Raw genomic sequence first — 13584 nt, 5'->3', positions numbered from 1 at the left:
GTGCTCTCGCTCCGCTACTGCCGGCCCGGGGTTCGGATCCGGGCGTGCACCGACGCACGGCTTGTCTGGCCATGCTGAGGCGGCGTCCCATATACAGCAACTAGAAGGATGTGCAACTATGACATACAACTGTGTACTGGGACTTTGGGGAGAAAAAGGGGGAGGTGGAATGAACTGCCAAGAGGAAAAGCAGCGATGGGTGATTCAGTTGAAAAGAAGAGGACTGGCTTAATCCGTTCAGGCAGCTATAACCAAGATACCAGAGACTAGGTGGCTTAAACAATATTCATTCCTCCCGGTTCTGGAGGCTGGCAACTCCAAGATCAAGGCACCGGCAGATTCGGTGTCTGGTGAGGGCCCCCTTCCTAGTTCACAAATGGCCATCTTCCCCTGTGTCCTCACATGGTAGAAAGTATAGGAGAGCTCCCTGGGGTCCCTTTTAAACAAGCGCCATTCATGAAGTTTGCACTCTCATGACTTCATCATCTCCCAAAGGCCTCATCTCCTAATACCATCACATTGGGGGTTAGCACTTCAACATATGAATTGGGGAGGGGGAGGGGGAGGGCAAAAAATTCAGTCCATAACAAAAACTTGATTAAAAATCTACTTACGGGGCGGCCCCGTGGCTTAGCGGTTAAGTGCACGCGCTCCGCTACTGGCGGCCCGGGGTTCGGATCCCGGGCGCGCACCGACGTATCGCTTCTCCAGCCATGCTGAGGCCGCGTCCCACATACAGCAACTAGAAGGATGTGCAACTATGACATACAACTGTCTACGTCTACTGGGGCTTTGGGGGAAAAAAAAGGAGGAGGATTGGCAATAGATGTTAGCTCAGAGCTGGTCTTCTTCAGCAAAAAGAGGAGGATTAGCATGGATGTTAGCTCAGGGTTGATCTTCCTCACACACACAAAAAAATCTATTTAAGGAACTCCCCTAGGTCTCCTCTCCTCTTCCAACTAAGCCAGTTACAAGGTGAACAGATGTTGGGCAGTCAAAACACAGAGGCCCAGCAAAGGAAACTCACTTTAAAAATAAACATACTGGGGCCAGCCCCGTGGCTTGGCGTTTAAGTGCTCACGCTCCACTACTGGCGGCCTGGGTTCGGATCCCGGGCGCACACCGACACACCGCTTCTCCGGCCATGCTGAGGCCGTGTCCCACATACGGTAACTAGAAGGACGTGCAACTATGACATACAACTATCTACTGGGGCTTTGGGGAAAAAAAGGAGGAGGACTGGCACTACATGTTAGCTCAGAGCTGGTTTTCCTCAGCAAAGAGAGGAGAATTGGCATGGATGTTAGCTCAGGGCTGATCTTCCTCACAAAAAAAAAAGGAAAAAAAAAGAAAAATAAATAAATATGTACCATTAGCAGTTTTAAATATATTATAGTCCATTAGAGCAGAACAGGATCTTGATTATCATCTACTCCAACACTTCCATATAAGGATGAGGAAATTTAGGCCTCTCTATGGAAGTGCCTTGCTCAAGCCCACTGTCAAATCATTGACAAAACTGATGTTTAAACATGGGCCCCTTGACTCCCAACAAAATGCTCTGAAGCGGCTTTGCAACTATAAACTTCAAGACTGCAACATGAGGAAGTTTGTTCAAATAAGAATGTCATCCTGGTATTAAAATTTTCACAACTCAGTAATAAGAAAACAGATGACAATAAAAATAGGCAAAAAGTTATCGAACACTTCACTGAGGAGATACAGAAAAGAAAAATATGAGAAGATGCTCAACATCGCTGATCCTTAGGGAAATGCAAATTAAAATGAGGTACCACTATCCACTTAGGAAAATGACTAATTAGAATATGACACTGAGAGGGGCCGGCCCAGTGGCGCAAGCGGTTAAGCCGCAGCCCAGGGTTCCCCGGTTTGGATCCCGGGCGCGCAGACGCACCGCTTGTCAAGCCATGCTGTGACGGCGTCCCATATAAAGTGGAGGAAGATGGGCACGGATGTTAGCCCAGGGCCAGTCTTCCTCAACAAAAAAAGAGGAGGACTGGCAGATGTTAGCTCAGGGCCGATCTTCTTCACAAAAAAAAAAAAAAAGAGTATCATACTGAGAACTGATATACCTATATTAAAATGATTATTATATAAAAAACTGAAAGTTGCAAGTCGGGCCAGGATGAAGAGTAATTGGAATTTTTACACATTGCTAGTGGAATGCAATGTGGTACAGCCACTTTGGAAAACAGTCCAGCAACTTCTCATAAAATTAAATATGCACTTACCACTTAACTCAGCAATTACACTCCTAGTTATTCACCTAAGTGAAAACAAACGTCCAAAGACTTGTACACAAACGTTTATGACATCTTCACTCATAATCACCAGAAAGTGACAAATGGTGAATAAATTTGATACAGTCATACAATTATGCATTATTCACCAATAAAAAGGAATGAACTGCTACATGCAACAACATAGAGGAATGTCAAAAATGCTGTAATGGAAAGAATCCCCCCCACAAACTACATGACTGCATAGTGTATGATTTTTCTATATGACATTCTGAGAAAAGGAAAGACTATACAGAGGAATCACAACAATGGCTGCCAAGGGCTGGGGGTGAGGAGGGGGAAGTAACTACAAAGGGACACGAGGCAACTTTTGGAGGTGAGGGAAACATTCAATATCCTTCTTGTGGCTACAAGACTGTATATGTTCATGAAAATACATAAAATTGCTCACCTAAGAAAGGTGAATTTTACTATAAATTACACTTCAACAAAGTGACTTCAAGAAAACAAAAATAATTTTAAGACATTTTGGCTTGCGTGTCAATAACATGAACAAAATAATATGTATATTTCTTGTGCTTGGAGGCATAAGATACGAACAAAATAAACTTACTCTTTCAAAGGAAAGGATAGGAAGTCATTTTAAATTCTCTAAAAAAAGATCCTCCTCCTTATGACTAGAAGAATTAAACATCAACGATTATTATATATGTGCAAATATACATTCCAACTATAAATATTCTAAATTGCTTATCCTTGCACAGTAGAGGAATACTTGCATCATTTTCCCCTAATTACATTCCCAATATACTTCCATTTCCATAACTATATTATTGCTTACAATGACTTTCCCTGAAGCCTCTTGAAGTGACACTGACCCCAAGAGAATGATCTAAAAAACAAACGTTTGAAAACAAAAAATGTCAATAAGCCAGCCATTTCCTTTATCTACTTGAGTCCAATAATTTCATTTGTCTTTTTCAATGACCTGACTAAATAAAATAAATAGTTATGTTGGACCTAGACTTCATTTTTTCTCATTTCACAATTTTTAGAACCACTGCAGTTAAAGCACATAGGAAATGTTAAATATAAGTGACCAGTGTATACTTACTCAAGTGATGGTTCAAGTCTAAGTCCTAACTCTCTCATAATTGTTTTCATATTAAGCACAACAATATATGAGTACTTTTGAATTAACAATTGGATTTTTTCTTTTTTTTTTTTTTTAAGATTTTATTTATTTATTTTTCCCCAAAGCCCCAGTACATGGTTGTCTGTCATAGCTGCACATCCTTCTAGTTGCTGTATGTGGGACGCGGCCTCAGCATGGCTGGAGGAGTGGTGCCTCGGTGCGCACCCGGGATCCGAACCCGGGCCGCCGGCAGCGGAGCGCACGCACTTAACCACTAAGCCACGGGGCCGGCCCGTAACAATTGGATTTTAAACATCTCTACCTTCATCACTAAACAGAGCTCTTCCTTCTACATTTCTAGCAATAGAAATTGAACAACTTCAGAGTTACTCAAAGTTACACATAATTATCTTCAAATATCTACTCAAGAGCACCACTGATCTATTTCTCCAAATACCGCTATACAGAAACTATTTCTAAGGAAAATGTGTGAAATTTTAAAGATGATTGTAGGAAAATATGTGTCGAGAAAGGATATGGCTGATAAATCCAAGAGAAGGTGTATATCAACTCCATTCCACTTCCCTTTCCCTCCCCCCCCCCTTAAAATCACAGAAGCAAATGAAAATAAAACAAAAACTTTTGGAATAGAGTTTCTTTAAACAGAGCACAACATTACTTCTATTTCCGCAGCATCTCTCTACTTCAAATTTAGGTTCCCATAGTTATAAATAAGTACGTACACAAATACATAATCTGCAAAACTTGTTAAATATGATTTATAGCAGCTATTAAAATTTTCACAAATTCTCATTTTCTCACTTCTCTACCTACAACATTTAAGTAGAGATTTTAACAAATGAACTACTCATACCTTTTGCCAGGTTAATATTAGTAATAATAATGTACAATATTTATCGAGGGCTACTTACTATTCTATTCGAAGTGCATACTATTCTAAGCATACTCATTTTATTTAGTTCCAGAAAACAGTACCTATATAGGATAAAATACAATGAAGCAGAGACTTTTATTATGGTGGATTGCTGTGAAATAGATAAATATTGTAAATACTGCTATTTTATTAACTGGAAAACCATCACAGTGTTTACTCCAGTCATTCTAAGAGAAGAGAGCATTACAATTTATAGTGACGTCATCCAGTGTGTATTAAACGTTTATTTTACTCATCTGGTGTATGATAGTTTAAGGCTAGGCTTATAATCAGCTCTCAAAAAGTTTGAACTCACTAATACATACCTTTACTATTCAACGTTATTACTTTAGTATATGTTCAATGTTGTTTTTTTATTTTATATATTATTACTTTTGTTTTGCTTTTACTTAAATCATGTCAAGCCTGGGACCTCTCAAAGAATGCCTGATAAAAGAAATGTGATTTTCTACATTATCTACCTCTATTAGGTTCAGTGATTTTTCTTCCTCTCAATTTATTTTTCAAGCAGAGCCTAGTTTTAGATTACCTCAAGTACAGTGTCCTTTACCACATTGAAGACTTTCTGATATAATTATGACTCGATTTGAAAAAATTAACAAATATACTGGGATTCCTTTAGAGCCATGACTATAATTATCTCTTTTTTTCTTTACTATGTCTTTAATTTTAATATTAATTGTGCATCAATACCTATAAAACCGCCAAACTCCAAGATCTCAAGTTACCTCTGCTTCGGACATCAGGAAAGGACCAGTTTATTAAATAGTTTATTATTATTAAATGAAACAAAACATAAAACCATGTTTTATTAATTTCTCAGCAAAAAAATGCAAGCACACTCAGGGAGAATTCTGAAGAAAATGTAATAAAGGAACTGTTTAAGAGTTGTGGGACAGGAACCAGAATGGAATGCTGTGGCGCCAAACGTTAACAGGTTTCCATATTAAGGACCACAGTCCCCATGGGAATTGATTTCCACCCTGTGAAAAATGGGGACAGCTGCACACAATGAGAGCTGGTGCTGGGACTGTTACAGGGGACAAAATCAGTTCCTTCTACGGCTAAACTCAAAAGGAAGTCAGAGGGCAAGGGAGTCTGCAGAGAACAAGGCAGAGCAGGGCAGGTGAATGTGGACTGGGGCAAAGGGAAGGGGCAGACAGTAACAGCACACTTACCAACATGCTCACAGTTTATTTAAAGACACCAAAGATGAAAGTCTAGTAACAATAGAAGAAAACTGTAGTCCAAATACAGAATATGTATGTACTAGAATACTTAAAGTCAAACATTCATAAAGATAACATAAAAACTACCACATAAGGATAAATAATGCTTCTAGAGAGGTCTTTTTTCCTAAGCTAAGAAGCCATTCAACAAATAATTGCCAAGAGTCTGCTACACACCAAGCACTCTTGCTGGGGAAACATCAGTGAACACAGGGCCAGCTCTTTCACTGTAGTGAAGGAATATCATATAATAGATTTTAGCCAGATTAACAGAAGAAATGGTAAATCTGTGCATCACAAAGCAGAGGAGAATAAAAGGACTGGGCAATTAAGGGGTGCACGGCCTACTTCTCACCCCCCCTTATACTCTTCATGGAGGACACCTGATGGGGTGAGTGTGCGCTCTCCAGCAGCTCTGGGAAGTGTCCAGCAGAAGTCTCCACAGCAAAGCTGGGCCCCCACAAAAGGAAAGGAGCCCTTGAGAGAAAAACAACTCTGGGGAGACATACCAGAAAACTCCTCCTTCTCAACATGCATTTGTCTCTGGAGTTTCCCCTAAAAATAGATCTCTAAAAGGACAGAATATTTAATGGTTAGAGTCAGAAAATGATTGCTTTCCTTTTTGGATATTTCCTTTTGTTCATGCCATTTTATCTTCTTAGGCAATTTTAAAGCTGACAACTATTAACATGACAACTGGGAATGGGTTCTCCTCTCCTATGTCATTTTTCAGCTCAGACACAATTTTGTTCCTCAAGAGTTCTATAAATCTAACTTTAAAAATAGAATGTATTTTAAAACTGATCTTTTATGGTATAGTGTCCCATAAAATCCCTTGAATTAGGAGTGTTCGCTGAATTAATATCACAGTAGAAACATTTCATGGTGTACAGCTCTATGAATATCTTTGAATAAGTAATGCTCATCAAATAAATACCAGAGTAAAACAAATTTAAGCATACTGTATCTACATTTTCCCTTCTATCAGTTTGAGTTAAAGATAACATATGTTTATGAAGATGAATATAGGCATTTATATTTAGCATCTTATAAATATTTATATTTATAATGTTATGTTATATAGCCAAATTTCAGATGAACAATATTAAATAACCAAGTAAATGGATTATTTACTTCACTTTTAGAAGAAAGTTAAATTGTGGTACACAATTAGGTTATGAGTTCATGTGAGAAATACATTCACAAAAAAAAAACATGATTTGTACACATTCTTGACACACAGAGTCAAGCAGTTTTGGACACGTGAAGTTTGCAATGCTTATGAGAAGTCCAAGCAGAGCTATCAAATACTCAGTTGGATATAGGAGTCACTAGTATATACATATGGCAATTAAAGCCACATTTCTAGATAGAGGCACCAAGAGAATGAGTGCAAACAGAGAAGAGAAGACCAAGACTTCACTCTGCCTCTGGTTCCATCCCCCAGGGTCAACCCCAGAGGAATTATAGAGGGAAAGATGGAAGGAGAACTTTGAGAAAGGTTTCTCCAAGAATGGAATAGGACAGTCCCGCCTTGAACCCTTCTGTGTGTTAGGGAGTGGAGCAGCCAGGTTGGCGGGTGAGAATAAAAACAGGAAGAGAGATGTTAGAACTCTGCTCTCACTCTTCATCCCCTCTTGCTTTGGGACGTCAGTGTGCTGCTTCTACACAGGGAGCAGTTCCTCAATTCCTCCTCCTCCTCACCTTGTTCTTGCTAACATGACACAGAGTTGTCCCTTAGACCTCAGCTGCAAGTGAGGCTTTGTGAAAAACAGGTGAGGACCACTAACCTTGGGGAGGCTTTTTCCCTCCCTCCATCCCAAATCTCAAGAGCTGGTAGAGTTTGGTGTCAACTCACACAGTCTAATTTTGAAGCGTATTATTTTCATCAATTCGTATAAATTATTTTTATATTAATAATATTGAATCTGTTTTATTCCCCCACTTTGTTTTTTGTCTGTAATGTCTTTTCTTTTTTTTCCTTAATTTTATTTATTTTTACCCCCAAAGCCCCAGTAAATAGTTGTATGTCATCGCTGCACATCCTTCTAGTTGCTGTATGTGGGACGCGGCCTCAGCATGGCCAGAGAAGCGGTGCGTCTGTGCACACCCGGGATCCAAACCCGGGCCTCCAGCAGCGGAGCACGTGCACTTAACCGCTAAGCCACGGAGCCGGCCCAAGTAATGTCTTTTCTTCCTGAAAAAAATTACATAGTTATGTCTGTATTATTTCATTGTGATATTCTAAATTTTATTCATGTTTAGAAATCCATTTCTATTCAGAAATTAAATGAATTTTCATGTGTACCTCCTACAATATAGTTTTGTTTCCATTTTATGCATTTAAATCTTTATTCCATTTGAGATATATTTTGGTGCAAAGCATGGGGGGTGAGATATAGATTGAATTTTTTTCCCATACAGCTGCCAACCTTCCCAGAACCATTTGAAAATACTCTATTCTCCACTTTCTTAGAAGATGTTTGCTTTATCAAACTTTATGTTCCAATACACACTAGAATTTCTACTTAATTTCACTGACTGCATCTGTTTCCCTGTGTACCTACAACATTGTTTTAGTGATTACATCTCTTAGTACTTCTACGTTCATGGCTGGTACAAAGGTCCAGCCTCATTATTATATTTATCTTAAAAAGTTTTAGTTATTTCCACCCGTATTTGTTTCCAAACTTATCGTCAAGTTTCTGAAAAATAACTTTGAGGTTCTGATTAGAATTTTATTACACTCATTTGGAAAGAATTAACAGACTGGACCATGGTTAAAAATAGTTAACTGGTACAGCAGAATCACAAGTCAATGAGAACAGACAAGAAAAGTACCAGCCTGACGCAGTTATCTCCGTCTTCTTTGATATCTCGCGATGAAGTTATGTTGTTTTCCTCACAGCTGCTTCACATTTCTTTTTAGGATAACCCTCTCTATTTTACATTTTAAAGAGTTTGCTATTTTGCCCTCCTATCTTCTGCTTGTTTCTCCTAATGAATTTTGTGTATTTACCTTATGTCTAGTAAGTTTCTTGCTGTCTCATTAATTCTCAGTGTTCTTGACTTAATTTTCCTAGCTTTCCTAGATGTCTTTTCCTTTTAAATTAAAAAAAGCTTCAATTTCACATTTTATTTCTTTAACCAGAACTTCTAGAACAATGTTAAATCATGTATACTTTTAAATACAAATACAGAGATACAACTGGAGCTGGGAACTTTCCATCGAATAGAGAAGTAGAAGGAAAGGGAACTAAGACTGCTGAAGGAAAATATCACAGATCACTCAGCCAGCTGGAGCTTAAACTTGCTGCTCCTAATCCAGCCTCTAACCGGATGAAGGGAGCCAATCTCTACACTGTTCCTCAAGCCAGCAATTTGGGAATCACTCCAGAATCTTTATATCTACCTACTTCTAATTTATCATCAACTTTTGTTTACTGTTACTTCCTAAATATTCTCCTCTGAACTATCAGGATTTAGAGCAGATCCTCAACATATATAATCAAAATTATTACAACAGCTTCCTAACTAGTTTCATTATATCCAGACAAATTTCTCGTCACTTTATCCTACGTGTTGCCACTGTAGTATTCGTGGCTAAAGAAAAACCTAACCTGTCATATCAATCTCTTGCTTAAAATCTTCAGTCGTACTCAAACACATACAGAATATACACATCCAGAGTTCTGTAAGATCAGACTCATTTATCTCTTAAATCTCAGTTTCTCAATTCCTTCCCCTCCTTACCTTGTTCTTGCTACAATAAATTTCTTGCACGTTCATGAAGACATGTGCTCTGTCATAGCTACACCTCTGAACATGCTTTTTGCTCTTCCTGGAATGCCTTCTGTGACTCTTCTCTATTTTCCAATAACTTGTTTTTAGAGACTTGGGTTAAGCATCATCACAACGGAAATATTTCCAGAAATCCTCCAGTCTGTGTTAACTGCTCCTCTTCAGAGCTCCCACAATACCTTCACTATCCTTTGGTCATAACATTTATCACACTGTATAAGAAACTTTAGAATGGGAGTCTCTCTCTCTGTCTCCCTGTCTCCCTTTCTCTCCCATACTGTTTAGGACTTTGCCTAACAGAATTATTCTCAAAAAATGTTTTGCTATTAAATGTGATTCTCAGTAGACTAGATCGCAAAACTTGAGCTAAAGCAAGAGCAGGAACATGCTGAGAATCTGAACCACAAACACCAAGACTATGATCAAGTGTAACCATGTTGAGTTATACCATCGTAGACTTCAATTTGGATAAAAACGAAGAATTCTAGAGGATAAAACCATGATATAAAATTAGGCAAATATGATTGTACGACCACAGAGATGGGAAATCCCAAGGAAGAAACACAGCATATTCTTTTATATACCTTTAAAAAGTATAAATTAAAAGTTAAAATATAAGTAAAATCTTATACTTACATGAATTCACCTTGCACTACTCTAAATTCCTTTCTTCTAGGTCAAGGGCTATTTGAATCAATAACATTTTGTTTAATGTTTACTACAGAGTAGACACTAAAAATATAAGATAAAAAGGGGAGTCCTGACATCAACAAACTCTAATAGAAAAGATGGAGAAATGGGAAATATTAATATCTGAGACTCATATTTCAAGATATTTTGACTTTTGAGGATACCTGGAAGTTTTATAAACCCAAAAGGGAGCAGAAAATCATATTGGGAATAAGAAACATGGAACACCAAAGTTTATTTTCCCTCTCTTTTTCAATTTTCAATATGAATTTAAGCTCCCTTTAAAGGAGTATTTCTGTCTTTAGTGCCTAAAACAGTGCCTAATATGTACAAAACACTCACTAAGTTCCATTGAATAAATCCATAAATAATTGTTCAAGTTGTTTTTTCTATTTTAATCATATTACTCTTGAGATACATGGTACAATGGCCCAGATATTGAGCGACATGGTGCAGAAATTATTGTATAGTATGCTATAATTTTTTTACTACTAATAATTAAAATGCCAAAATTTTAATTTCCTTCATATAAAATTTAGTGAATTCTTGTATGCCTTCTTGAGTGAGAAAGAAAACGGTGGAGTTAGCACGAGTGCTTTGGTACTCGCACATAACTGCAAATACACGAATACAAATGTGTTACACACATTACCAAAGTTCAAAGATCACTGATTTGTACCATTCCATCATTATTTTAACTCATTTCCATGTCACCAGGTTTTTCCCCAAACAGCCCTTTCATCTTATTCTTCTGTATTCTTGTTTATGCTGTTTTTTCTTCTTTTTGTAATGTTGTTCCTGCCCAAGTGGCTTGGTGAATTGCTACTTATCCTTAAAGGTTCAACTCAAATGTCACCTCTCTGTGAAACTTGTCTTACTTCTTGACCAGATAACACTTTATACTGTCCCTATTATATGAGCAATTATCTCAAAACCACATTAAGTATTTGTCTACCTATCTTATTATTCTTTAAGCACAGAGAAACAAAGCCTAGCACAAAGGTAAAAGTGTTAGCACTTTCTAAATCTCTGAGGAATAAGAAGTCTAAAAAAACACTTAGGACACTTAGATCAACCACCTTCTGATGCTTGTCTGAATGCCTGCTGCAACATGTTCATGCAGTTATCCAAACTTGTCTTCAAATATCGGTTACTCACTCCTGCTTGACACAGCTCCTCCCATAGTTGTACAGTTTTGAATAATTTTACTCACTTGAACCAAAATGTTTCACATTATTGTCTTTTTTCCTAATATAACCTTTGGACCATTGGAGTAAGTTTAACTCTTCCAAATGGATACCTTTAAATATGTAAAAGCAATGGCATATATGTTACTATAGTCTAATTCTACTCTCATCTATAATTTGTAAATTAAAATCATTGATCATATATCTCTAACTGAAACAAAAACTATAAAGCAAATTTAACTATTAAATAATGCAATTATAAATCTACCCATTTGAATAACTTATATATTGTACAAGATTTCTTGTAGCATCTGAACTGGACTAGACCCTGGGAACTTGGACTGTGGTTCAGAGAAAACATATCTCTGCTAATATGGAAAAGTACAACTATTTCCATGGTCCTCCAAACAGTAAAATTCAACTTAATCGCATATGACCAACAGGAAACACTAACCATATCATTTTGCTTTCAGCTAAAAAAAAACAGTTTTAGATGAAAGAGTGAAAATACCAAACATCAAATTTTAACTGCAAGTCCTGAAAAGATTATAAGACAAGTTTTGTTTTTCCATGGTTTTTTCCTACATTTTATACCAAAATATCTGAAAATTTTGCAAATGATAACTCTCGCTTTTGCTTGCCTTTAAATGACTGAATGGATTTAACTTTCAATGTTTTATAAACAAACAAATCTTTTCTTCAAGTAGTTACAAGAAAAAAATTATGGATCCTCAAAACATCTGGACTGTTGATTTCATCACTCTCAAAAGCACTTCCACCAAGTATTCTCACTGGTCACCCAACTGCCTCCTTCGTCTTTGCTCCGATATCACTGTGTGAGTCAGACTGACCCTGACTACTATATTCTAAATTGTTACCCACTCCACCCCAACCATGTAGGTCTGACACCTTTCACCCTGTTCTATTGTTTCCCCCATCAGCACTATCTTCTTCTAAACATATACAAATTTACTTCATGTATATATTGAATTACTCATCCAGACCATACAGATGGTCAGTATATTCTTTGCTAAACCTTGCCAAAACATTCCTACACAATCAGAGGGGTTTTTTCTATTTTTCAATTTACCACAATGAAAGCCTAGAGTATTGAATAATTAAATCCCACAGTTGTATTGTTTATCAAATTACCTTAATTGGAAACAATGAAAAAAGGAAAAGAAGTGTATCTTGTGCTGACAACCAGAGTCAGTAACCTGGAAATTTAAAATAAATTATTTGTAGTTATTTCAGGAATCGTAAAATTTTTTAGATAATTGGTCACTCATAAGCGGTTAAATACATGACTCCGGACTGTTACAGAATAGTGGAACAAATTATTACTAATTATGGCTTAGTGGTGTGCATTCAACTCTATCAATAATCAGCGTAGGTCTGGGTGTGTGTCACATGTACCTTAGCAGGCATAACCGAAGGGCACAGAGACCACAACTGATGCAGTGCATTGAGATAATTACACAACGTTGTTTCAGAATACTACCCTGCTTTCTTTGAAACCAGATCTGCATCTTATAAAATTTTCTCTCTCTTTTTTTTATATTCATGATTATCCAGTGTGCCCAAGAAGACAGACAAACTTCCTAAGAAAATAAGGCAACTTAAATAATGACCAATCGGGAGTCACACACCATAACAGTTTGATATAACTGCAATTCTTACTGGCAGCAAACTGGCATGAAATGAATACATAAGCCTTCTCTACAGATATTTCTTTTTTACAATCAACCTTCCTGGCACCTACAGGGAGAGCAAACACGTCACAACAGAAGGACACACGTAGTCCACATAGGGGTCACTCCTGGAACATTGAGAACTGAGGGAAGCACACTGTAGGCCTCCTAAGGCATCACTTATATAAGGTCACCTATCCAAGTGCAGGAAAAGTAGCTGACCTACCTAATACACAGACACAAGCACAGGGAAAGAGGCAAAATGAGAAGGCAAAGGAATACATTCCAAGTAAGGGAACAGAACAATATCCCAGGAAAGGAACTAAGTGAAACAGAAATGAGCAACCTACCTCACAGAGAGTTCAAACCAAGCGTGTTAAGGATGCTCACTGATCTGGGGAGAAGAATAGATGAACTCAGTGAGAATGTCAACAAAAAAATGGAAAATATAAAAAAGAACCAGTCAGAAATGAATAATACAATACTGGAAATGAAAAATTCACTAGAGGGACTCAAAAGCAGAGTAGAGGATACAGAAGAACAGATCTGCGAGCTGGACGAAATACTAGAAGAAATTACCCAAGCTGAACACATAAAAGAAAAAAGAATTAAAAAGAGTGAGGACAGTTTAAGGG

The sequence above is a fragment of the Ceratotherium simum genome, chromosome 5, assembly GCF_057802395.1.
Source record: "Ceratotherium simum simum isolate JZ-2026a chromosome 5, ASM5780239v1, whole genome shotgun sequence".
NCBI lineage: Eukaryota > Metazoa > Chordata > Mammalia > Perissodactyla > Rhinocerotidae > Ceratotherium > Ceratotherium simum.
Note: the sequence above shows the minus strand (reverse complement) of the source record.